Below are 25,511 nucleotides of genomic sequence, written 5' to 3'. Positions count from 1 at the left end.
GTTTTTTGAACATCTCTGTTTTGACCCTCTATTCAGGAAAATTAGTATACTTAAATTAGGGACTCACAAGCATTCAGAGGCCATTATTCAAGCAGCTGGATCTCCTGTGCCTTCTGTATCTTGTGACGTGAGCTTGCTTGGGTCTGGGACAGGCGCCATCTTAGAGTGATGTAGTGCGGTAATCCTGGGCCAGAACAAACGTGTTCATTAGTAAACCCAAAGCCAGTTTGTACTCATTGTCTGAGGCTACCACTAAAGTTTGACAAGGAGGGGTATCATTTAGAATGCTTTCTAGAAATGGTCAAGACAGAAATGTTACTGACTCATCTGTAAGTGGAAAACTCAGCTAAAACAATTATGTGCATTATGGGTTGTGTCATAAATTTCTCACCCTGGCATTAGCTGGTGTTCTGGATTTTTTGTAGTGCTTTTTTTGATTGTGGGATTTTATATATATATATAACATAAAATTTACCATTTTAAACATTTTTAGGTGTGCAATATGTGCAATTCAGTAACATTCCATTTCCAGAACTTTTTTATCATCCCCAACAGAAACTCTGTCCCCATTAAACACTAACTCCCTATCCCCTCTCTCCCCAGCCCCTGGTAACCTCTATTCTACTTTCTGTCTCTATGAATCTCCCTATTTTTGGTACCTCACCTAAGTGCAATCATATAATATGTGTCCTTTTGTACCTATCTTATTTCACTTGGCATAATGTCCTCAAGATTCAGCCATGTTATAGCACATATCAGAATTTCATTCCTTTTTAAGACTGAATGATATTCTGCTGTATGGATATATACCATATTTGTTTATCCATTCATCTGTCAATGGATAGCTGGGTTGCTTCCACCTTTTGGCTCTTGTGAATAGTGCTGCTGTGAACATTTGTATACAAGTATCTGTTTGAGTCCTTCTTTTCCATTTTCTTGGCAATCTATTTACGAGTGGAATTGCTGGATCATATGGTAATTCTATGTTTACCTTACTGAGGACCCACCAAACCAAACCATTCTCCACAGCAGCTGTAGTGCTCTGGTGGTTTGCAGTTAGTTGTATGGGAAGAATGCTGGTATCACACTTCTCAAAACAGCAAGGGTCCACCCTGCTTGCTTCTCCAACCTAAGTGAAATATTCTTACCTAGGAGATATTAGTGATATCGATTTGAAATCAGGAAACATGGTTTGCCCTGGTCTAATAAAACTGAGCAGAGATTGGCAGCCAAAGGAAACCAATCTTTCACACCACAGGCTGCATTCTTTGTTTCAGCCAACCTGATTATGGACTGATTAGCAAACACAGGACCGTCATGCGGTGGGGGATCATTTTTATAAAAATTACAATGTCTGCAAAGATTAGGGATTTAATCTTCTGTACATACCAGCACCTCCATGTTAGGATTGTTGGAAAGTAGCTAGGGGCACAACTCACATGAGTGTTGTGGCCAGTTTCCCAGTCTCTGAAGCCCAAATCTCTCCTCTCCCTAGAATTACTATGGAGAGGAGAGGACCCCCTCCTCCTCAGAGTACAGTTGGTTGCTGAGGGGTTTGCCTCCTGGATCCATCCTGGGAAATTCAAGTTACTCTTGAACATGAGCCACTGGGGTGGGGGGGGGGTGGGGGGGGCTGGGAGAGAGACTGTAGGAAGTGGCCCTCCAGCTATTCAAGGCTTTTCTGAGGATGTGCTCCCAGAGAAACGATAGTGGAAATGGCAGTGGGAGCAAAATCTCCCAGAAAGCTCCAAGACTGGAAGAAAGGCCAATAGTTTTGCTTACACCCTAGATTCTAAATCATTAATTTCATGAATTTGCCCAAGTCCCTCATACTGCTAGAAAGATGATATTTTTGGTATTATATTGTGCCATCTATTTTGCAACATGGTTATGAATTTATGTAATTGACTCAGTTGAGGTAGCCTAAATGCTCTGATTCAAAACAGTAAACATTTCTGCCAAATAAATGTAATTTTCAAAAACCATGAATTATGAATGTATGAAGTTCTATCTCAGACTTCTCCAATTACAATGGGTTTTTATTTTTTTCTTTTCTTTTTCTTTGTCCCTGGTTGGATTTGGGTTCCTGTATATTCCCTGCCATTTGGTCAATGGGTAGAAACCAGGGCCAACCCAGGTGTCCATTTAGCATTTACAATGACCTAATGCCAGCTATTAAAATATGTAAGAGCAAATCAGCAATTTAATAGAGATATCTACACTGATTTCTAAATGGCAAGTTTTAAAACCAAGGTCACCAGTGTAACTTTTCCAAATCTGTGGGGTTTTTTTACTTGAAAAGTAAGTTTCCACAGTCCTCTCAGAGACATTGTTTTAAGATGTTAAGAACAGTAGTTCTTTGGAAAGTGTTTGTTCTTTCTTGGTCACTAATGAGTTTTATAAATAAGGAGAATCATTCTGATTTTTTTCTTACCTACTGAGGACTGTCCATTATAAAGAGATACTCTAATGAGCAGCATTTCTGGGGAGTCTGGGTTTGCAGTATAAAGTATATCTCTACTCATTAGTTTTAGAAGTTAAAAGAACAATTTGAAAATTAATCCATGGTTAGTAATTAGCACCTTTGCATTTAATTTTTCACTCTTTTAAATATTCTCTTTGAAAGAGATTAGATGTCTCCTTTTTAAAATATTTTCTTGGGATCTAAACGATAACCCACATCAAACCATCATTTTTTGACGGAGGAACAACTACTTCCAGTGATGGACAAGCTATGGGAGGAACCTGGCTTCACATGTTCAAAGTTAGAGTATCATAGCTAAATAATGAGATAATTCTATCATTATGAGGCTTTCAGAACATGGCCCAGGATAGTTCAAATGTATCCAAATTTCATATTCCCTTTCCCGTCCCCAATTATTTAGAGTAGGACTAAGTAACCTGTTTTCTGTAAAGAGTTATTAGTCCATAGAGTTAAACATTTTTTCCATGCCATGTGCACATGTTAAAGTACCTTTGTATAATATTGTATAATCTCCAGACTAGAGGTTCTCAACCTTGGCTGTACGTTGCAGTAGCCTGAGGTGCAGTAAAAATTCTGATGCCTGGGTGGCTTAGTTTGTTTGGGCTGCTATAATAAAAAATATCATAGACTGGGTGGCTTAAACACAGAAATTTTTTTCTGACAGTTCTGGAGACTGAGAAGTCCAAGATCAGAGTGCCAGCATGGTTGGGTTCTTGGTGAGGGCTCTCCTCCTGGCGTGGAGATGGCTATCTTCTCACTGTATCCTCACATGGCAGAGAGAGACAGAGAGAGAAAGAGAAAGAGAGAGAGAGACAGAGACAGAGAGACAGAGAGAGAGACAGAGAGAGAGATCATCTCTCCAGCTGTGTTCTTAGAAGGATACCAATCCCATCATGAGGGCTCCACTCTCATGACCTAATCATCTCCCAAAGGCTCTAACTCCAAATACCATGACACTGGGGATTAGGGCTCTAACATGAGTTTGGAAGCAACACAAACATTCTGGCCATAGCACTGTGTCTGGAGAAGAGCCTAGGAATAGGGAGTTTCAGGGGCTTTAGGTTCTAGTAAACAGCTATGGTTGCTCTTTAAAGCACTTTTCTGCATGTGACCTCATTAATATGGGATAATTATCCCATTGTGCAGGTGATAAAACAGAGGCTCAGACTAGTCAAATAGCTTTCCCAAAGCTTACACACATGTAGCAAGTCTCAATGCATAGCTTCTTGAAATATACCAGATCCCTCATTAAGAAAGAACAAGTTTTGTTGGTATTAGAAAAATATGAAATAGTTTTTTGAGGAACAGAGACCATTGCTTAAAAAACATGACAGATGCAAAACAAAACAAAATTTGTCAAATTGTTTTAACCCGTTAAGAGAAAGAGAACAGAACAGGGAAAGGGAGAGAGGCCGATGTGATGAAGGAAACTCTGAGGAAATGAGTCTCAGGAAAGAGTGTCCTAGTGAGAAATGGGTGAGGGAGAGATGGATGGAAAGAGAAATGAAGAGAAACAGAGAAAGTGGGGTACTCTGAGGTGGTTGTTATAATAAAAGCATTAATAAATAATAGGTGTGGATGCAGGTGGATATAGATATAATTATGGATATGAATAGGGATATAGATAAGCATAGAATATAGATATTGACATAGATATTGATATAGATGTATTAGGTTGGTGCAAAAGTAATTGCAATTTTTAGCCTTTTAAACTGCAATTACTTTTGCACCAACCTAATAGAAGGGTATAGAATATAGGTATAGATGATATAGATGGCATAGACCTAGACATAGATGAGTAACCATGCAAGTGGATGTGCCCAAGAGGCCCTTGGTTTATGGGTATTGTTCTGACATAATTGCTGATAGCATCTCCATTTGCTCTCTCTGTGTTCTGCTTTAGATAATACAGGTAAGATAACTATATATCACACCACCAAAGTTTAGAAAATTCATTAAGACATTAGATTTCATTTCATCTTGACAACTGTCCTCTAGGATAGTTAAAGCACATGAAGGAATCTCCTTAGTGCAGAAAAAGCCAAGGTTGACGAGGATTAGGTTTTCCACATCCAATGGCTAGTCAGACCAGTGTTGCACCCCCTCTTCCGATGCCAAGGCCTTGGTTCTTTTGGCTCTGTCATGGAGTTGAATCCATACTAAACCCCCTAACATTGTATAAGGATTCCTACCCCTAGAATTACCCAGCTCTATCCATGTGTGCTCAGCTCAGCTCACCTCCAACTGCCCCTGTCATATCCTCCCTACTCAGCATCCTTAGAAATGGCCTGGTCAGCCTGGTGAGTCGTGTGCTGCTTTCAGAAGCTGCCCTTGGCTACACCCAATATCTATCCACGCAACATGTAACAGCACCCTAAGTGCTGAAGGAAATGAGGAAGACAAGTGCATACCTTTAAGGATCTTAGAGTGTGGCGGAAGTGATAAGTAAAATAATAGATTGTGCTTTAGATACAGTGGAAGTGCCGCAAAGGAGGAATTAATCCAATCTGTTGGAAGTGGGGCTGAGGCTGGGTGAGAATGCAGGCCGTTGCCATGGGCCTCATACTACAGAGAGGCAAGTTTCATTCTCAACCAAGCAATGTATCTATTAACCTCTGCAGACACACATAGTATGTGTAATAATGAGAGAAAAGGGAGTATTATGTGTAACTTGTTTTCTTTGTTGAGTTAAATGGAATAAGAACATGCTTGTTTGTGGGGATGGGGAAAGTTAATGCAAAAATAATGCACTTCATTAACTTGGGGCTTTGGTTTTTGTAGATCGAAGGAAAAATGAAAGCACGAGCACAATAAATATTAAAACACTAGCTGGCAAGATAGATGATTATGATGAGACCCGTGGGAGTCTAGGGATAGGAATGGGGGCCTGGGGTGGGAGAGGAGACTGGAGGGTCATGTCCAAACCACATGCCCTGATTTTCCAAGTTCTAAGTTTCAAAGGCTTTTTTTTTTTTAACCTGCTGGCTTTCTGGCCACCGTCACCCCGTGAGTATACAAAACTAGCCCTGTGTATATGTTGGACAAGACACCCTGTTCTATTATTCTACCAGCAATCCCCATGGTGGGTAATTAAGCAGGGTCACTAACTTCATAATGCAGAAGAATTCAGTTCTGAAACCTGAACAGTGGAGATGAGTAATGAGATGTAGAAACTTGCACTTTGTTCTCCAGTATGGACTTAGCCCAACTTGGGAGAAGTTTAGCCATTCTGATCTGCCAGTCAATTCCATAGTCCACGTGAAATGTATTTTTGGCTCACCCATCTCCAGAAAAGAATAACCTGAAAGAATGCAGGCAGTTTGTGTATGTCCCACCCTCCTTTCTTATTAACCACAGCAGAAGACAGTCAAGTCAGTGTGCCAGGATTCTGTCATCGTGGAAATTAGAAATGGCAAACCTTCCCTCATCCTTACTGGTGAGCCTCAAAGTACCCTGTTTAGCCTTGACCTAGTCTAGTTCAAGTGTCCCAAAGAAGGAAGAAGCAATCGAATATCTTCACATGTTATTTGGTCATTCAAGGGCTATTCTTCAGTATTGTTTTCCTGACTTTTACCCCAAAATTTTATAAGAAAGTTTTACTGTTAGTCTGTGGATGAGCCCCTTAATATGTTACCCTGTGCTGATTGTCCTTGAACTTCTCCTTCTCTGGAAAATTGTTTTAAAGTCAAGAAGCGTTAAGATATAAAGTTGGATGTGGGTATTGTGGCTGCACCCACAACCCCTGTAATATTTTCAGATTTGAAGCAGACATGAACGTCCTACTTTCTCAAGCCTGCATTTTTAATGCACCCCCTACAAAGTACAAATGAATCTGAGACAGTCATGAGTTGTTACCTTTGTTTCTGGTAATAAAATGCAGAAGGTCTTGGTGGAAATTACAAGTTGTGCCAATAAAGGAAATAATAGAGATCTCTTTGATGTGGGTTGCTCTGTTATTTCGTGAGGTTTTAAATATCCAGAGTTAAGAATTGGCATTACATTAGAGAAGAAGCAGCTTACCTCACTTTTTGTGTTTTTGATGAAGAATTCTTAAATAAAATATATCACTTCCAAGTATACACAATGAATTCTGTCTAAAAATGCAAATTGCCTCGTGGCAAGAGCACATGCCATTTAGTTAAACAAGTTCCTTAGGATCCAAGCATCCAGTCAAGGGAAGGGAGGTATATTATAATTTGGGGATTGGAGGAACAAAGTAAACGTGATAGTGTCATTACATGAAATGAAGGGTAATTATGTCGTGTCAACGTGAAAGCTCCCAGGCTGAACATTGGAAGCTGTTTATTCCCTTTGTTGGAGCAGATTTATTTTTCTTTCGAATCTGACAAAGCACCTATCCACTGAGTTAATAATCTGTGCTCCCAGCTGGAAGGTAAGTGTGCAGAGCTGATGGAAGGACTTTTAACGGGAAGGCTCTGAAATGACACTGTCATTCCAGATCGAACTGGGCATGCGGCACAAAGAGCTTTGCTAGGCAGACTTCTCCTGTATCAGAGGCTATTTCATTTCCTCTGTGCATTTCTTCTCAAAACTTGGCTGGTTTTCTTAATCTGGCCATCGTCCTAGGACAAGTCCCTGAAACACTTGGCTTATTTCCGGCAGGCCCAAGTCTCTGAAGGGACTGTAATTATCAGAAGTTCCTTGGGCCACTTGACAACAGGGTTGGGACATCATTTGGGCGGAGCTATGGACAGCAGGTTAGCTGCTGCCCAGGGTGGCTCTTTCTTCACCTGAGCTTTCCTGGAGCCCCTAGGGATGTACACAAAGTGGGTCACAAAGTCCATTTGGAATCGCAGGGACAGCCAACCTGTGAAAAGGAGAAGCACCTGGGTAACCAGGTTTCCATCACAGCCTGTAATTGAAATGCTAGCTTGGGGCTGCCTACCACCCTTTGGTTCATTCGAGTGGCCTTTGGATCTGTCCTTTGTGGACTGAGCCAACCCTTGCTGAGAGCAATTTTGATGTCATTGCCCAAAGCTGGGGACACAGGCAGGAAATTCTGGCCTGTGCCAAGCACCAAGTGGGGGGTGAGGGTGTTGCTGCCAAGTAAATTGGCTGAACTTAAGAGGACATGGAATCACCTTTGTGGCAGGTGTCTTTTCATTATTGTCTGAACTCCTGCAAGAGGAGCAGAGGAGGACTAGTGGCAGGGGGCCTTACTGTGGTCCAGCAGGGGGTGGGAAAGAGCAGTTCCCTGCCAAGCCCTGTCCTCTAGCTCTTCTCAAAGCTAGAATAAACCTCGCTCTCAATGGCCAGTTTCTGGGGAAGAGCCTCTTCAACTGCAAGGATGATGAGAGATGGCAGTACTTTCTGTGTCAGTGCACCCTGACCAGTCCGAGTCCAGGGTAGCCATGTCACGTAGTTGTGACATGGAGTGTGCCACTCAGTTGCTCCCGGAGCACAGGCTTGGTGACAGCGTATCAAGTGGGGAAGGCCATGAGAGACTCTCAAAGATGAGAAACAAAAACTCATAGACACAGACAATAATTTAGTGGTTACCAGAGGGTAAGGGGGTGGGGGGTGGGTGATGAGGGTAAAGGGGATCAAATATATGGTGATGGAAGGAGAACTGACTCTGGGTGGTGAACACACAATGGGATTTATAGACGATGTAATACAGAATTGTACACCTGAAATCTATGTAAATTTACTAACAATTGTCACCCCAATAAATGTAATTAAAAAAAAGAAGAATCAAATAGAAGCAGAAAGTGAACACTGTAGTAATGTTTGAACCTCTAGATTAAGATGGCAGTATAAATATGCATATTTAATTCCCATTCTGGCTTCTAAATTCTCATTAAAATGACATTGGCTTTTCAAAAAAAAAAAAAAAAAGAAGGCTGTTTTGATCTCAAAGGGTGCTACTGAGCATTGTGACCACCTAGATAACTTGGGGGGCCCATTACAAAATGGAAAATGCAGGGCCCCTGTTCTAAACACAGGAAGAAGGTGCTGATAAAGGTACTAAAAGGGAAAGGTTTTCCCTTTCTTCTGTCATCTGTCAACATGTCAGTCTTTTATTTGCTATTCGATGTCATTTTAAGTAAAGCTAAAAATTTAAACTAGTAGCATAAATGTTACCGATCATGAGTATATTGTGCAATATGAGTTTTAGACGCAAATATAGGAGCATTGAACTCGTCTGAGGAATCACTGAAATGACACCATTGTGTTTGGGAACTCATGTATGTATGTATATGTATTTCATTCTAACCAGAGAAGTAGAAATGCTGCACAAAACTGTTAGAATAGTTTTTACTTCTGCCACTCTACCAACAGTCCCTACTTTTGGCTTGCTGACAAATAAGGAAGGACTGAAAGGAAGAGGAATTATGGGTTGCCCTATCTTTCCCTTTTCTTCTCTGTCATCACTTTCATTGTAAGTGAATGGCCAATTCTGGAAAGTAACATGAGTAAGAAAGGATGTGACAGGATTCCTTAGTCATTCGTGTTTGTGTTTCGTAGAAAGCCATATTTGTTAAACACTAATTAGCCCTTATCCCTTACCTCCCAACCTCACCTCTTGAAATTTTCTAAATCATTTATTTAGTGGCTTCTCAATAAAGACTTAGCAAAGAGGAAAGATTGCCTCTAGCTATTGACTCCCTCAGATAGCAATCTCCCTGCCCTCTCAAGGAGTGGTTTTCTCACCCAAAGATAGACACTCTTCTCCCCCTGCCCCCAGCCCTTAATTCTCTAGGCTAGGTCAGCAACCTTTTTTTTCTGTAAAAAGGCTATGGAGCCAATGGAGACTGTTGGAATTTAACACAGTGCAACTCTGCCATTGTAGTGTGAAAGCAGCCATAGGAAGTATGTTAACAAGTGGAGATGGTTGTGTTTCAATAAAATTGTATTAAAAATAAAACAAAACAGACTGGGGCCAGATTTGGCCCGTGGGCTATAAGTGTTTGTCATATCTTGCTGTAAAACATCATGCATTTGACCCCATTCTCATACTTTTAATTCACTAACTGATAAATTTTCAAAACCCTCCCATGAAATGGGAGCTACCATTTATTTTATATATAAAAGAAACTAGGGCAAACAAACATTGGTAAAGGGACTTTTCTGAGCTTGCACTATGAGTCCTACAGGGAGCTAAAAATGGACCCCAGAGCCCTGTTTTCTCCGACTTGTTGCCAAAAAGCTCTATATGATGTATTTATGTTGGCAAACACTTCTTGTGCAGCTCTGACATCCATGACCTACCTCTAAAGAATGTTCTGGGAATGATATTGTCAAAATCGACCAAAGAAGTAGAACTTTTAATACAGGGATGTCATGACTCCTCCTGTCCATGTGGTGGGTGCCGAGGGAGAGGAGGTCGGCTGATCACAGGATTTGTAGCTGCTCCCCACCTCCCAACTAGCACTTTGTTGGGAGAGGGATGGAGGGACAGGAAATGATAGCAACACGAAGCTCAGTCATGTGGAATGCCTAATGCAAGAGCAAATAATTATTAGGGAGGTGAAAATTACATAGCAACTTGCTCTTACTAATGGTCTACAGAGGCACTTTTGTACTTTCAAAGAGTTAATTGTCCATAGTGTATTGAAGAAATTCTGCTCATTATCCTTGTGGAATTTTATAAAGCTCCCATGTAAAAGTCCCCAGTTCGTTTTTGGTGATGTTCTGTTCTAGGCTGTTCTCTTGACTTCCATGACACCACCCCCTTCTTTAGCTTCAAACTCACTGGAGGGTCTTTCTCATGTTGCCTCAATTGGTTCTTCTTTGTTAGCTCAACATTTAAACTTCCGTGTCCAACATATCAACCATACGTTTCTACTTAAAATGCACACACACACACACACACACACACACAAAAAAAAACACATGATTCATGAATTTAAATATGATGATACCACGTGGTTTTGATCCACAAATTGAGTTGGTTTGCACTGCCATGCTCACCTTAAACAAATGAGTGTGGCTGCATTTCAATAAAACTTTACAGACACTGAAACTAGAATTTCATATAATTTTCATGTATCACGAAATATTATACTTATGTTGATTTTTTTTTTTTTTTTTTTGCAAAATCATCTTAGCTCACAGATGGCTGGTAGGATTTGGCCCAAAGGCTGTGGTTTGCAGATCCCTGTTCAAGATAATCTCTTGAAATACTTTTTTTTTTTTAATTGTAAGAAAACAATGACATTTTAATTTTTAAAAAACTTAAGGCATCCATCTTAAGATAGTATTAAGATAAAGGAATTATGTGCTATTACGTAATAAGTGATCTGCTTGAAGGAAGAAAATGTAGTTCTACAGAAAAAGGAAATAACACATCAAGAATACATTTGCTTGATCTTACTATAGTTATTAACCAGTTCCTAGATAATTATTAAGAGAGTATATAAGATGATGGTCTTAAAATCATCTATGTGGTATTCTAATTCTTCATTCTTAATGTTTCTCATTCTTTGAAAAATGTCACACAATTTTAACTTATTATTTTTATGTGTTTACAGGTATATTTTCTTGTAATTAATGTAATGTCAGCAATAAACAAGGTGATTGGCTGATTATTGACTATATCTAGCTAAAGCATTTTCCCCCAGCCTGAGGATTTTTTTTTATTAGTTCCAGGTGCACAAGACAAAGTAATACTTAGATGTTTATCATTTATATCCCTCACACTGTGTGAACCCCCCTCCCCATCCACTATCCCGCTGACTTCTCACCGAGCCATTACATTTCCACTGTCTCCATTCCTAATGCTGTACTCAGCTTCTTGTAAGTATATACATACATATATATATATATAATTACAGCTGGCATTCATCATTGTTTAGCTTCAGGTGTACAGTGCAGTGATCAGGCATCTACACCATCCCTGAGGTGGTCTCCCAAATGAGACAAGTGTCCATCGGATACCCTACAAAATCTTTACAACATTATTGATTACGTTTCCCAAATTAATTTTCAAAACCCCATGGCCATCTTGTGGTTACTGACTGTTTTCTAATCCCTCACCTTCCCCCTTATCCCCACCCCACCCCGCCCATCTAGCAACCCTCAGTTTTTCCTCTTTGTCTCCAAAACTGTTTCTGATTCGTTCATTCACTTATTCTTTCCTTTAGATTCTGCATTTAAGTGAGATCATATGGTATTTGTCTTTCTCTGTCTGACCTATTTCACTTAACATAATGTTCTCTAGTTCCATTCATGTTGTTGCAAATGGTAAGATTTCTTTCTTCTTTATGGCTGCGTAATACTCCATTGTATAAATGTACCACAGTTTCTTAATCCAGTCATCTACCGATGTTGAGATACTTTTTAAAGCTCAGTGATTATTTTTCTTCATAATTTTCCTGGGTCACCTTCATTCCTCCTTTCTGTAATACCTTTAATGAGATGACCCTGAGCTCAAAAATCCCCAACCTGTCTCACAACAGCACATTTATTTCTGACTTTCAACATGGCATTTGGAAGGTCACGCAATCTCTTTTCCTTTTCCCTTGTGCACTGAATTGTCATCATACCTTGGTTGCCATAGAATACTTGGGGAATACAGGACAGTATACTGTTAAATCTTAAAGATAACGACTCTTATTGTTCCTTTCCACTATTATTGGAAATTGAAGCCATGCCTTCAAATCTGTAGGTATGACTTATTAGGTTACAATTCTGTCATGTTGCTAAGCAATTGTTCTCCTATTTTTGTTCACTTTTAGCAGTGCCTTTTTTTCTAGCTTAAATATTGAGTAGATTAGAACTGTCTTCAGAATGATATATTTCTTAAAGTCTTTATTTTCCAGTCATTGGTCAGAGTGCTATTATGTAAATGATTGAAGTAAGTATTTAAAATGTGGGTTTAAAGATCTTCCCAGGATCAAAAGGTGACCCTGGAAAGAGAGGGATGGGAGAGAGAGCTAAACAACAGAGAGTGGAGGAAGGATAAAGTCAAGGAATCTTTTAAGCTCCTATAAGAAGAAGTTTTGGCTGGATTCTCCAGAGGAAGATGAAAAGAAAACAGGCTTGAGGGAAAGTAGAATTCATTGGAACAGCATGGGCCTATAGGGGGTCAATGATCTGTTTTAAAACTGAAATGGGCAACTGTGGAATGATTTGGTCAAACATGTTTTGGCAGCTTTTGCATTGTAGTCCAATTACCTTGAATGCGTATGATAACTTTTTTTGTGTGCACTGTTTGTTTATGACCCACCTGTCTCCAAAAGAAATGTCTAAGCCTCAACTAGCCTGTGGGGCTCTTGTGTCTGTTGTATCCCAGCCAGTGGCATCCTTATGCTATGTTTCAAGGGTTTCAGGGCTCTGTGAGAGGGCTAGATTTCAACCCCCATTTGGCCCCTAGGCCAGGCCATTTGCAATGGCCTGACGCGTTCTGAGGTGGTTCATGATTAAAGACACCTAATTTGGTGGCAATGCACTTGAATAGCTATTCTCCAGATGGAATTACTAAACAGGGTCAAAGAGCAATTTAGGGGACCAGTCTGTGAAGGACCAGGTGGAATTCACCTGCATTGACACCAATACATGTGTCAAAGAGAAGGACTCATTTGTCTAGTTCTTCACAAATCTAAATTGTCCTAATAGTGACAGATTAAAATGATAAACTCTAGAATTTTATTATAGCAATTGTGTTAGTGTCAAGACTTCCAAATGCCTAGTGTACGGGTCCCTCCTTTTATGTTCTCTTGAGCCGCCATTATGAGGCACACTCAAGGTTAAGGAAGGAGGGTTAGCTTTGATCCTTTTTTGGCGTGGTTCCATCATGCTTTTGTTATATCTGTTTTCTCCAGGGACTTCGTTGTTGTTTATTATTTTCCTTTCTTTTGTTTTCTAAATCGGAGGACGATCATGTGGCAAACTGTCTGCTGATCTAGCTTTGGGCTTTAAATATACCTTCTAATAGCAGCCCCTTCCCCAAATATCTTACTGCCTAATCCCCTTTGAATGTATAGTTTGTAATCTGCTAATGACTGGAAAACTAGTTTACTGGGGTTGTTAGAATTATGTGTAAGATAAAAGTTAATAGGCTCTAAGGAAGGGCCTCATGGGCTCTCATGAAACAAATGAACCTGAGGTTTATTGCTCAGGCTCCTTGCTCAGGCTCCTTGAGCTGCTCAAACAGTGTTTTGGTTTAGATTACCCATGTTCTTGCCAACACTTGATTGTGGTGTTCCATATAGATGCATTTATAGGAAAGTGACCTCCAAATTATGTTATGGAGAAGGGGTTTTATTACCTGTGGAATAAAAGCTAAAGTGTAGGAAAGTCTGGTATTTACGTGTGTGAGCTCTGGAGCTGTGCTGCCTGGACTCTGTATCTCTTCCCAGTCACATGATGGTGGGCAAGATGCCTGACCTTTCTGTGCCTTCTTTTATTCATCTGTAAAATGGGCACAATAGTAGCACCTACTCCACTGAATTGTAAACGGGTTAAATGACTTCATGTGAAGTGTTAAGAAAAGGAAGTACTCTAGCGTTAATTTAATCATTATTAAGAAGAAAAGGAGGAAGAGAACAAGTAAGGAAGCAGGCTTTCCAAATAGACTTCGAGTTAAATGTCATCCGTGGGACTGGTTTATTGAAACAAACATGTACTTTCCTGCCCTGATATGTGTTGCTTTGAAATATACAAAGTTGTAGGTATAACACTGTATTTGCAGGTGTATTAGTCAGGTTTCTATGGAGAAACAGAACCAATAGGATACATAGAGAGTTAGACAGAGATTTATTATGAAGGATTGGCTAACACGATTATGGAGTCTGAAAAGTCCCGGGATCTGCTGTCTGCAAAGTGGAGACTCGGGAAAGGCAGTGGTGAAATTTTAGTCCAAGCTCAAAAACCTGAGGACCAGGAGAGCCAGTGGTGTAAGTACCAGTCTGAGTCTGAAGGCCCAAGAATCAGGAGCGCCAGTGTCCAAGGGCAAGAGAAGAGATGGATGTTCCAGCTCAGGTGGAGAGATCGAATTCATCCTTTCTCCTCCTGTTTGTTCTCTGCAGTCCCTGAATGGAATGGATGATGTCCCCCTGCACTGGCGAGCGTGATTTTCTTTACTGAGTCGACCAATTCAAACGCTAATCTCTTCTGGAAACATATTCACAGACACACCCAGAAATAATGTTCTACCACCTATCCAGGCATCCTTTAGCCCAGTCAAGTTGACACAAAATGAACAGAGCTGAGGGGAGAAATGGACAGCAATGCATGATTGTAGGGAACTAAAATGCCCCACTTTCATCAGTGAATGGATCATCCAGACAGAGGATCAGTGGGAAAGAGCAGACTTGAATAACTCTGTGGACCGGGGAGACGTAGCAGACATGTGCAGTGTTTCGTTCAGCATCATCCAAGTACTTGTTCTTCTTGGGCGTATGTGGAGCATTCTGTAGGATGGATCATATGTTGGGCTGTGGGACAGCTCTTGACACATTTGGGAAGACTTAAATCATATCAAATGGTATGAAATCAATAACAGGAGGAAAATGGAAAAAATCATAAACGAGTAGAAATTGGATGGCATGCTCCTGGGCAGCCAAGGATTCAGGGAGGAAATCCAGAGGGCAGTGGAAACACAACATTCCAAAACTTTTGGGATACAGCAAGGGCAGTTCTAAAAGGGAAGTTTATAGCAATAAATATTTATATTAAATAAAAAGAGAGGTTTTAAAAAGACAATGTAACTTCGCACCATGAGGAACTAGAAAAAGAATGGTCTGGACCCAAAGTTGGCAGAGGAAGGGAACTACTAACAAAAATTAGAGCAGAAATAAATGAAATAAAGACTAGAGAGATAGTAGAGAGGATTGATGAAGCTTGGAGTTGTGTTTTTTAAAGGATGGACACAATTGGCAAACCTTTAGCTAAATAACAAATAAAAAAAAAGAGTGAGGACTTAAATAAATAAAATTATAAATGAAACATGGGACGTTGCAATGTTTCTGATGCCACAGAGGTGCAGAGGATTATTAGAGAGTACTATCAATGTTTATATGCCAACAAATTGGGTGACCTAGAAGATATGGATCAATTCCTGGAAACAGAACCTGCCAAGACAATCATGAAGAAACAGAAAATCTGAACAGACCAATAATGAGCAAGGAGAGTGAAGCAGTAGAAAAGCCCAGGACCAGATGGCTTCTTCGGTGAATTCTACCAAACATTTAAAGAATTATTGCCAATCCTTCTCAAACGCTTTCAAAAATTGAAGAGGAGGGAACACTTCCAAACTCATTTTAGAAGGCCATCATTACTCTCATACCAAAGCCAGATAAGAACACTACCAGAAAAGAAAACTATAGGCCAATATCCATGATGAACATAGATGCAAAAATCCTCAACAAAATAGTAGCAACTCTAATTCAACAGCACACCAGGTAACAAAATCAATATACAATAATCAGTTGCATTTCTATACACTAACAATGAACTATCTGAAACAGAAATTATGAATACAATTGCATTTACAGTAGCATCAGAAGTAATGAAATACTTAGGAATAAATTCAACCAAGGAGGTAAAAAATCTGTATAGTATAAACTATTATACATTGATTAAAAAGACTGAAGAAAATACAAATAAATAGAAAGGTATCCCTTGTTCATGGAATGGAAGAATTCCCATAGTTAAAATGTCTGTACTACCTAAAGCAATCTACAGATTCAGTACAATCCCTGTGAAAATTCCAATGACATTTTTCACAGAAATAGAAAAAAAAATTTTTTAATTTGTGTAGAACTACCAAAGATTCCACAGCAATCTTGAGAAGGAAGAAAAAAACTAGAGGCATCACACTTCCTGATTTCAAACTATATTGCAAAGTTGTAATAATCAAAACAGTATGGTACTGGCATAAAACAGACACATAAGCCAATGAAACAGAATAGAGAGTCCAGAAATACACCCATATATATATGATCAGCTAATCTTTGACAGGGGCATCAAAAATATACAATAGGGAAAAGATAGTCTGTTTAATTAATGGTGCTGGGAAAACTGATGTCCATATGCAAAAGAGTGAAATTGGACCCTTACACCACAGAAATTAACTCAAAATGAATGAAACAGTTAAATGTAAGACCTGAAACCATAAAATTTCTAGAAGAAAACAGAGGGGGTAAACCTCCTTAACATTGGTCTTGGCAATGATTCCTTGGCTATGACACCAAAAGCATAGGCAAAAATGGAAAACAGTATGGAAGGTTCTCAAAAAATTAAAAACAGAACTACCATATGACCCAGCCATCCCACTTCTGGGTGTATGTGTAAAGGAAATGAAATCAGGATCTTCAAGAGATATCTGTACTTCCGTGTTCACTGCAGCATCATTCACAATTGCCAAGATATGGAAACAACCTAAGTGTTCGACGGATGAATGAATAAAGATGTGGTACATATATGCAATGAAATATTATTCAGCCATAATAAAGAAGGAAACCCTGCCATTTACAATGGATAAAACTGGATGACATTGTGCTAAGTGAAATAAGTCAGACAGAGAAAGACAAATACTGTCTGATCTCACGCGTAGACTCTAACAAAGTCAAACTCATAAAAAGAATAGAATGGTGGTTGCCAAGGTCTGAGGATTGGAGAAATGGGGAGGTGTTGGTCAAAGTTTACAAACTTTTGGTTATAAGGAATGAATACATTCTGGGAATCTAATGTATAGCAGATGAATTAGTTAATGATACCATATTGTATACTTGAAATTTGTTAAGAGAGTAGATTTTATGTGTTCTCACAACAAAATTTGAAAATCGTTACTATGTGAGGTGATGGGTGTGTTAATTAACTTGATTGTGGTAGTAATTTCACAATGTATATGCTAATCAAATCATCATGTTGTTCAACTTTAAAACAAAGGAATTTGTTTGAAAAAGGAAATGTATTTAAAAAAAGAAAAAGAAAAAGGAACCTGCATTGAGAAATGAAGCCAGCCACACTAGAGTCTAAATGACTTGAGCCAGTGTACTACTCTTCCCAGGGGTATTTGTATTTTCTTAAAGGTACAATATTTTAACCAGACAACTAAATCTCATAGTAAAAGTACTGGTATCAAAGACCCCACCACTGACTTTCCTGCTCACCCACCAACCCACATTCCTGTAAATATACATGCCCTCTTACCTCTGCTTGCCCACTTTGGTCCAATTATGGTGAAAGAGGAGGCCCTCTTTTGTCAGCCAGAAGTTCCTTGGTCTCCAGATTCAAACCCTTCTACCTCCTTTGAAACCTCATTTCCTCTATCATGCCATCTCTTTATGATATATTCAGTATCTGTGATCCAGGCACTTTTATATCAGTATTTAAACATGGACAACTTGTTACTACATTAAAAATAAATATATATACAGAGGGTGCCAGAAAAATGCATGCACATTTTAAGAAAGGAAAAAAGCTGTATTATGATTACACTGATGGGAACCACTTTGAGTACCTCTTGTCATTGCAGAAGTCAAACGTGACTTGTATTCCTCTTTTGTTACCGGTATATATTGACTATTACAATTTTCATACAGTTTTTGTCTTTCTTAAAATGTGTATCCATTTTTTGGCACCCTCTGTATATAAGAAAATAAACCCCCTTTGCCCTTACAACCCACTTTGTACCTGTACATTTACTTTCTTCTTCACTGTATAAGCACAATTATTGGCCTCATGGCCTTCCTTTCCTGTCTCCTTTGCCACACCCTTTCCATACTGAACTCACTAGGTCCTGGCCTGCCACAACGCCCCCAGTGAGAGCCTTCACCAAGGTGTTCAATGGAATGGCCGCTTTTAAATCAATTAATTTTTATTGGAAAAGGAAATCATAATACAGAAATGGTGATAACAGTGGATTCAATAGAGCAGTGGCAAAAGATGTGCGAAAGGTATACATTTCAGCATTGATAATCTCAACTGTAATGTTGACTGCATAACAGGTTGCTAAAAAATGTCTATGATCTGATGCCATCTGGTAAAGTTTTAAAATATACAAAATATATATTGAGTGTGGATATATACACATAGGTGTCTTTATTTTACTTTATTGAGGTCTACCTTGCATGCCATAAAAGTCACTTGTTTGGAGGATACATTTCAACTCCTTTTAGTAAATTTACAGTTGTGCAGCTGTCACCGCAATTTAATTTTAGAACATTTTTATGCCTCCCAAAATAATTCTGTGTCCTTTGGCAGTCACTCCCTGGTCTGAACCCCCAACCCCAGGCATTTACTAATCTACTTTCTGACTCTATGGATTTGCTTATTCTGGGCATATCACATAAATGGAATCATGCAATATATGGTCTATTGTGACTGGCTTCTTAAGTTTAGCGTAATGTTTTCAAGTTTCATTCATATTGCAGCATGTGTCAGTGCTTCATTCCTTTTATGGCTGAATACCATTCCATTGTATGGATATATCACATTTTGTTTATCTGTTCATCAGATGATGGACATTTGAGTTGTTTCCACTGCTTGAACACTTATGTGAAAATATTTGCACGTGAACATGATTTTATTTCTCTTGGATAGATACCTAGGAGTGGAATTCCTGGTTCATATGGTAACTCTATGTTTAACTTTTAAAGCAACTGCCCACTGTTTCCCATTTTACCTCCCCACCAGCAATGCATGAGTATTCCAGTTTCTCCACATCCTCACCAACACTTGTGATTTTCTGCCTTTTGATTCTAGCCATCCTAGTGAGTATGAAGTGCTATCCCATGGTTTTGATTTGCGTTTCCTTGATGGCTGATGATATTGACGGTCTTTCAGTATGCTTATTGACCATTTGTATATCTTCTCTGGAGAAATAGCTATTCAAATCTTTTGCCCATTTTGAAATGGGGTCATTTATCTTATTAATAAGTTGTAAGAGTTCTTTATATATTCTGGGTAAAACATCGCTTTTTATTTCCTGAAACATTTTGTAATAAATGTTTTCTCAGTCTGAGTGTGCTACAGGGGAGGTAATTTAAAGTTTGAGGGCTTTCGAAGTGCCTCCTTGTAGAAGCAGCACTGACTGATTAGCAGTTTCCACAAGCATATAGCCCTCTGAAGGCTCCCCTGGTGGGTTAGTTCCCTTGGTGTGACCAATTCATCAAAGTGTACTTTGTGTCAGTCTCCCAACAGCAAGAGCTGGGTCTGACATTAGCTGTCATCTGACCTGAATTTTCGTTTTAAGCACCTTCGGTCCTAATGTTTGCTCTTGAAATCTAGAGCAGCCAGAGTGAGTGACAAGCGCCTATAATGAGATGCCTTTTTAGTGTATTATTCTTAATACATGCACACGTTTGCCTCTTCATTCACAAAGAGCCCCTTGGGGCAAGCAGCGTTGTTAGCAGTTTTGTGGAGGAGTGCCGAAACTGCTGATTCAACAGAAGTCCGCTTCTGAAGGGCTTGAGAGTAATCCTAATGTCAGTTCCACTCATCACGCGTCTCCCCCAGTCCTTTTTCCTTTGCCCTCCAGTGCCATCCTTCATAACATACTCTCTAAATCTTCCTCTTGTGTGAGCAGCAGCCATCTAGTGGTCAAATGAGCATTAAAAGTGTCTTTGACAGCGTTGTGGAAATTGTAACTCATGAAGCACCTTGGGTTTTTAAGAGAGATAATTGATGGGTGACAACAGAAAGGTTTTAACTTTCCAGAAGGAAGTTATCATATGAGAAAACAGTCTGGTTTTCCACAAGGCCAAAAAGATTTCTTATGCTTAAAAAAATATTACTGTCTTATACATCAGCATACATATCATTGACAGGAATTATTCACAGGTGGCACTTGATAAACTTTTTTATCTTCACAACACATTTGGTCGTAAATGCTGTTCCTGAAATTCCTAGGAGTGTCAGTTCCAGAATTAGAAGTCAAAAAATAAGGAAGAATGCTTTTTCTTATCTATAATTTGCCTTCATCTGCTACGTCCAGTCAACTTCATGGATTATTGTATAACCAAGGTCAAATTTTAGAAAGCTGGAAAAAAAAATGGTCAAGCAATCCCTAAGGAAAATAATGGCCTTAGTTGATCATTTTGTCTTTTAAATTGTAAACACATAATCGGTACATCTCTTGGGATAAATATTGGTTGAGTAACTGTGATGGTCCCACATACCTCATAGTGCTTAATTAAAGCTGTTACTGGTTTTTCACTTGCTGGAAAATGACATTCTAGTGGCATCTTTTTGGCTGAGTCCTCCCCTAGAGAACTCAATAAAGGTGTTTCCACTTATGTTGCCTTGTATTTAGCCTCATTTTTTCCTCTGTTAATTTGCATTTCTGTTTATTTTATTGGCACTGCCTGCTTCTGTTACTGTAAGTGATCCTTGTTAATCCTTTGGGCTTAGGGACTGCAATATTAATTGGCCCTTACCCAACATCGGAGATCTGACTTACAGTTGTTTTTCTGTCATCGTTGTTTGTGAAGCACAAGCAAATCACCATGCCCTTGGAATCTGGGTGTTTTTTTATTGTTGATTGTCTGGTTGATTTTGCTTTTCATTTCTTTCTTTTTTTTTTTTGGTTAAAATTTATTGGGATGACAATGGTTAGTAAAATTACATAGGTTTCAAGTGTACAATGCTGTAATACATCAGCTATATATCACACTGTGTGTTCACCACCCAAAGCCAGTTCTCCTTCCATCACCATATATTTGATCCCGTTTACCCTCTTCTACTACCCCCATTCCACCCTTCCCTTCTGGTAACCAATAAACTGTTGTCTGTGCCTATGAGTTTTTGTTTCTTTATTTGTTTGTGTTGTTCTTTTGTTGCTTTCAGTTTATATCTCATGTATCAGTGAAATCATATGGTTCTCGACTTTCTGTGTGACTTATTTCACTTAACATAATAATCCATCCATGTTGTCGCAAATGGCATTATTTCATCTTTTCTTATGGCAGAATAGTATTCCATTGTGTATACATACCACATCTTCTTTATCCAATCATCTATTGAAGGACACTTGGGTTGTTTCCATGTCTTGGCCACCCTCGATAAAGCTGCAATGAACATCGCAAGGCAGTGTGGAGGTTCCTCAAAAAATTACAAATAGAATTACTATATGACCCAGCAATCCCTCTCCTGGGTATCTACCCAAAAAGTCTGAAAACATTTATCCGTAAAGACACATGCTTTGCATTTCTGAGACCACTTCCACTCAAGAGAAATATCCTCTCATTTTAATCATCTTCTGTATGGCAATCAGATGTAGATAAAAGTCTGATTTGCATTGGGTCCATATACTTGAAATACCCAGGCAAAGGTGAGTTCCTAACTATCTGGAACTCGATCACCACAATGTGTATGCTATATTCATTTATTCTACTGGTAAAACTTTCTTACAGAGCTGAGATGCCATGATTGGAATTTTCCCCGAAGGTGTTAGATGACACTTCTCAAATTTTCATTCCAACGAAATTTTAAAGCATAAGAAATCTCTTTGGCTTAGTGGGGAAATCGAAATGTTTTCTCATGTTATAACTTCTAGCATTTTGAAACCTTAGTTTGTTATCCATTGACCTATCAATCCATAGCAATTCATTGGGCAATTACCATATGCCAAATTATGTGTCAGCTACCTCAAGAAATGGAAAAAAATATGAAACGTTGCCCTGTTTTCAAGGAGCTTAAATTTGTTCATCTATTCATTTATTTATTCATTCAACTCCTGTTTACTAAATATCCGGTGTGTGCAAGACACATAATCTAGTTGAGGCAAAATAAGCATAACAAGTATATCCAAGAGCTGTGCAGTTGGACATCTGAGATTGGACAAAACCTTTAGGAGGAAGTAGCTGGCACAGCTCAGATATCTCATCTCCCTTATGGGAGTCAGTCTTCTGGTGGCTTCTTTCACTTCTGATGTGATTGCAAAGCCTCCATGACCTGACCCAGCCTGCACGGGGCTCCTCACATTAGAAGCATTTGTCAGAGTGAGAAGAAGGATAGCAGCATCATTAAGTGGAAAACTCCAAGGGAGTGTTCTTTACAGCATAGATATACTGAGTATAAAAAACCACAGTATCAGGAGTCCTTAAATAAATCTCACCTTAAAAAGGACTCTTGTTCATACTCATGTTTAACCCAGCATCCAGGATCATCCATAATTATTCTTAAATCATTATCACTTATCAACAGACCCAGAGTGGTTCTCCATTGTGTTAGTTATCTATTGCGAATTATCCCAAGATGTAATGGCTTAGAACAACACATTTATTATCTCACAGTTCCTGTGGGTCAGGAACTTGGACATGACTAAAGTGTGTCCTCTGCCCCGGAGTGTCTCACAAGGCTGCTTTCAAAGGCTTGGGTGGAGCTGTGGATCTCATTTGAAAGTTGGACTGGGGAAGGGTTCAGTTCCTGCAGGTTTGATGGACTGGGAGTCTCAGGCTGTTGGCCTGAAACTGCCTTCATTTCCTTGTAATGTGGGTCTCCCTGGCAGAGCTGCTCACGTCATCAAAATATGTAATCCAAGGAAGCCATAGAGACAGTCTGCTAGCAAGATGGAAATCATAATTTTTACAACCTAATCACAAAAGTAATATCTGCTCAACATTGCCGTATTCTATTAGTTAGAAACAAGTTGCTCAAAGGGAAGAGATTACACAAGGCAGTGAATACCAGGCAGGTATCACTGGGGGCCGGCTTAGAAGCTGGATGCATAATTATTTTATTCAACAAAATGTATCAGTCATCTAACATGTTGTCGCTAGTGTGCAACTTTGATAATAAGTGGCCCTTGTCCTAACGGTGCTCACCATCAGCTGGGGAACTTGAGCACGTCAACCTCAAAATCTAATTTAACATGGAAAGTCTTATAGTAGTGTCAGATTCAAAACCCAGTGAGAATATGGAAAAAATGGATGTGTCTGTTCACGATGGAATACCCAATGGGAATGCCATTTTCTCTCACAGTTAAAAAATAAATATAATGCCACTTCTGCTGTGGAACTTTCTCTGACACTAGTTTTTTCCTCAACAAAATTCCCAGAAGAGATGACATTTGAAATGGTTCTTAACAAATGAAGTAAGTAGCAATGGCTTTCTAAGTGTAAACCACAGTATAATGAAAGGCATTGAGATATGATGCAGTGTGACTCATTCAGGAGCAATGGAACTACAATATAGCTAGAATGTTGGAGATGCCGCCAAGGATGGGGAATTGTTATGGCAGGAAATGAGTCTAAAAAGATGTATTGGGCTCATATTATGAAAAGGAACTTGAATGCTATACTACAGAGCTGGAGCTTTACTATATAAGAAGCAGAGGACACCTGAAGGTCTCTAATTAGTAGAACAATGTGGTGAAATTCATGTCTTTGAAAGGAACTGTGGAAGCAGAATAGAGAACTTGCTGGAGATACTAGATAGGAAGCTAAGATAATATTCCAAGGAGTGTTGATAATGATGAAAAATTAGATACAGGAAAAAGAAGGCCCTGGAGATGGTAAATTCAAAATTGGAGAAGATCAGGGACAGGAATTGACAGGATTATGAGATTCAGGCAAGAGTTATGAGAAATGAGGGAGAGATATGGCAGAGCCAAAGATTTCTCTGAAATTTTTATCTCAAGAGAATGACAGCTTCTTAAAAGAAGGAGTATATGTTATTTAACTTCAGAATCTCAGTATTTTAATGGTGCCTGGTACTTGATGGTTGGCACTTGATGTATTGACAGGTGAGTGGATGGATGGATGGATGGATGGATGGATGGATGGATGGATGGATGGAAGGATTGTGACTGGAAGGATGGGTGGGCAGGTGGGGGATGGATATATGAATGGTGTTGTTAAACATTCAAGGGAATACAAGTAAAAATCAGTTTTCAGGACGGAGGCGATAATGGATAGAACGTGGTAATAAGACCCTCAGATGGCTAAGGTGACAGCGGACAGAGTTAGGAGAGCAAGTAAAAAATTAACCCAAGTTTATTCTTTATGGTAATCCATGGCTTTGATAGTTTTCACCAGCAATTTGTTACTGCATCTGCTTCAACAAATTTTCAGAAAGAGTAGTTACTTTAGAGAACAAAATTCTTTGTGCAAATCATATCAACATTTTGGAAACCTATTCGTTTTCTCAGCACTTTATCCTAAAACATTATTCAAGGCAACTAGCAGTCTGACCACAGAAGCCATTTAGCATTCCTTGAATTTTAGTAAGGGACATGGGAATATTAAAAATTGTTCCCAGAAACAAATCAAAAAGTTCCTTCCTTTCATGTCTTATACTAACCTCACCTTTAACTTTCTATCAATGGTATAACTACTTGGCAATTCTCAGGTTTCTTGGACATCAGATTTTCTGAATCAGTGTTTCTCAAAATTGAAAGTGTACCATCTGGAGATCTAGTTAAAAGGTGGATGCTGATTTCGAAGTGTGGAGTAGAGCTCGAGAGTCTCTATTTCTAACTAGCTTCCAGGCAATTCTGAGGCTGCTGATCCATGGACTTCACTTGGAATGGCAAGGATCTTAAGGTATCATTCAGTGTTGGTGACTTGGCTGATAGCACTGTTGTTGACACAATCGGGTTGTTAGCTCCCTGTCCATCCAAACTTTCATGTCCCTCCTGCCCTTGTTCATCACCTCCCTGGGTGATTTTTTATTCCCTACCTATTCCCTGATACTTCCAGCTCCTACAACTAAATAATAATTTGCGAGGAGAGCTCCAGCTCTTTTCCTTCCTCCATATCCCTAATGAAGCTGTCAGAGCTGACCTACTACCACTCCCTTCTACTTTCCCTCTCCATTTCTTAGTTCACTGCTTTGTTTGCAGTCCTTAGATTTAGTTTTTTAAAAGTCTCTTCTTCCTTAATGTCTTCAGACATTCACGGACAATTAAGGTTCACAGGTCCATTGTTTGAAGAATTTGGGGTCTGACCATTTTTGCAGTGTTTGGGAGGTCAGCAACGTGTGTAACAAAAGCAAATGAGAAAAGCAGTTGGCCTGGGTCACTGGGGAGTGTTGTCTTAGCTGGAAACAAGGCAGCCTAATTCTCAACCCTTCTGCTAAACAATTGCATGACCTTCAGGAAATCGCTTACTCTATC

General features: G+C 39.3%; 1 protein-coding gene across 5 annotated transcripts in view; it reads left to right on the top strand.

Annotated features, from left to right (window-relative positions):
- The window catches only part of FRMPD4 (FERM and PDZ domain containing 4), a 750,657-nt gene that overhangs the window by 574,141 nt on the left and 151,005 nt on the right, over nt 1–25,511 (top strand). The window lies entirely within an intron of this gene.

This window comes from Rhinolophus hipposideros, assembly GCF_964194185.1.
Source record: "Rhinolophus hipposideros genome assembly, chromosome: X".
NCBI lineage: Eukaryota > Metazoa > Chordata > Mammalia > Chiroptera > Rhinolophidae > Rhinolophus > Rhinolophus hipposideros.
This window is presented reverse-complemented; position numbering and strand designations above follow the sequence as displayed.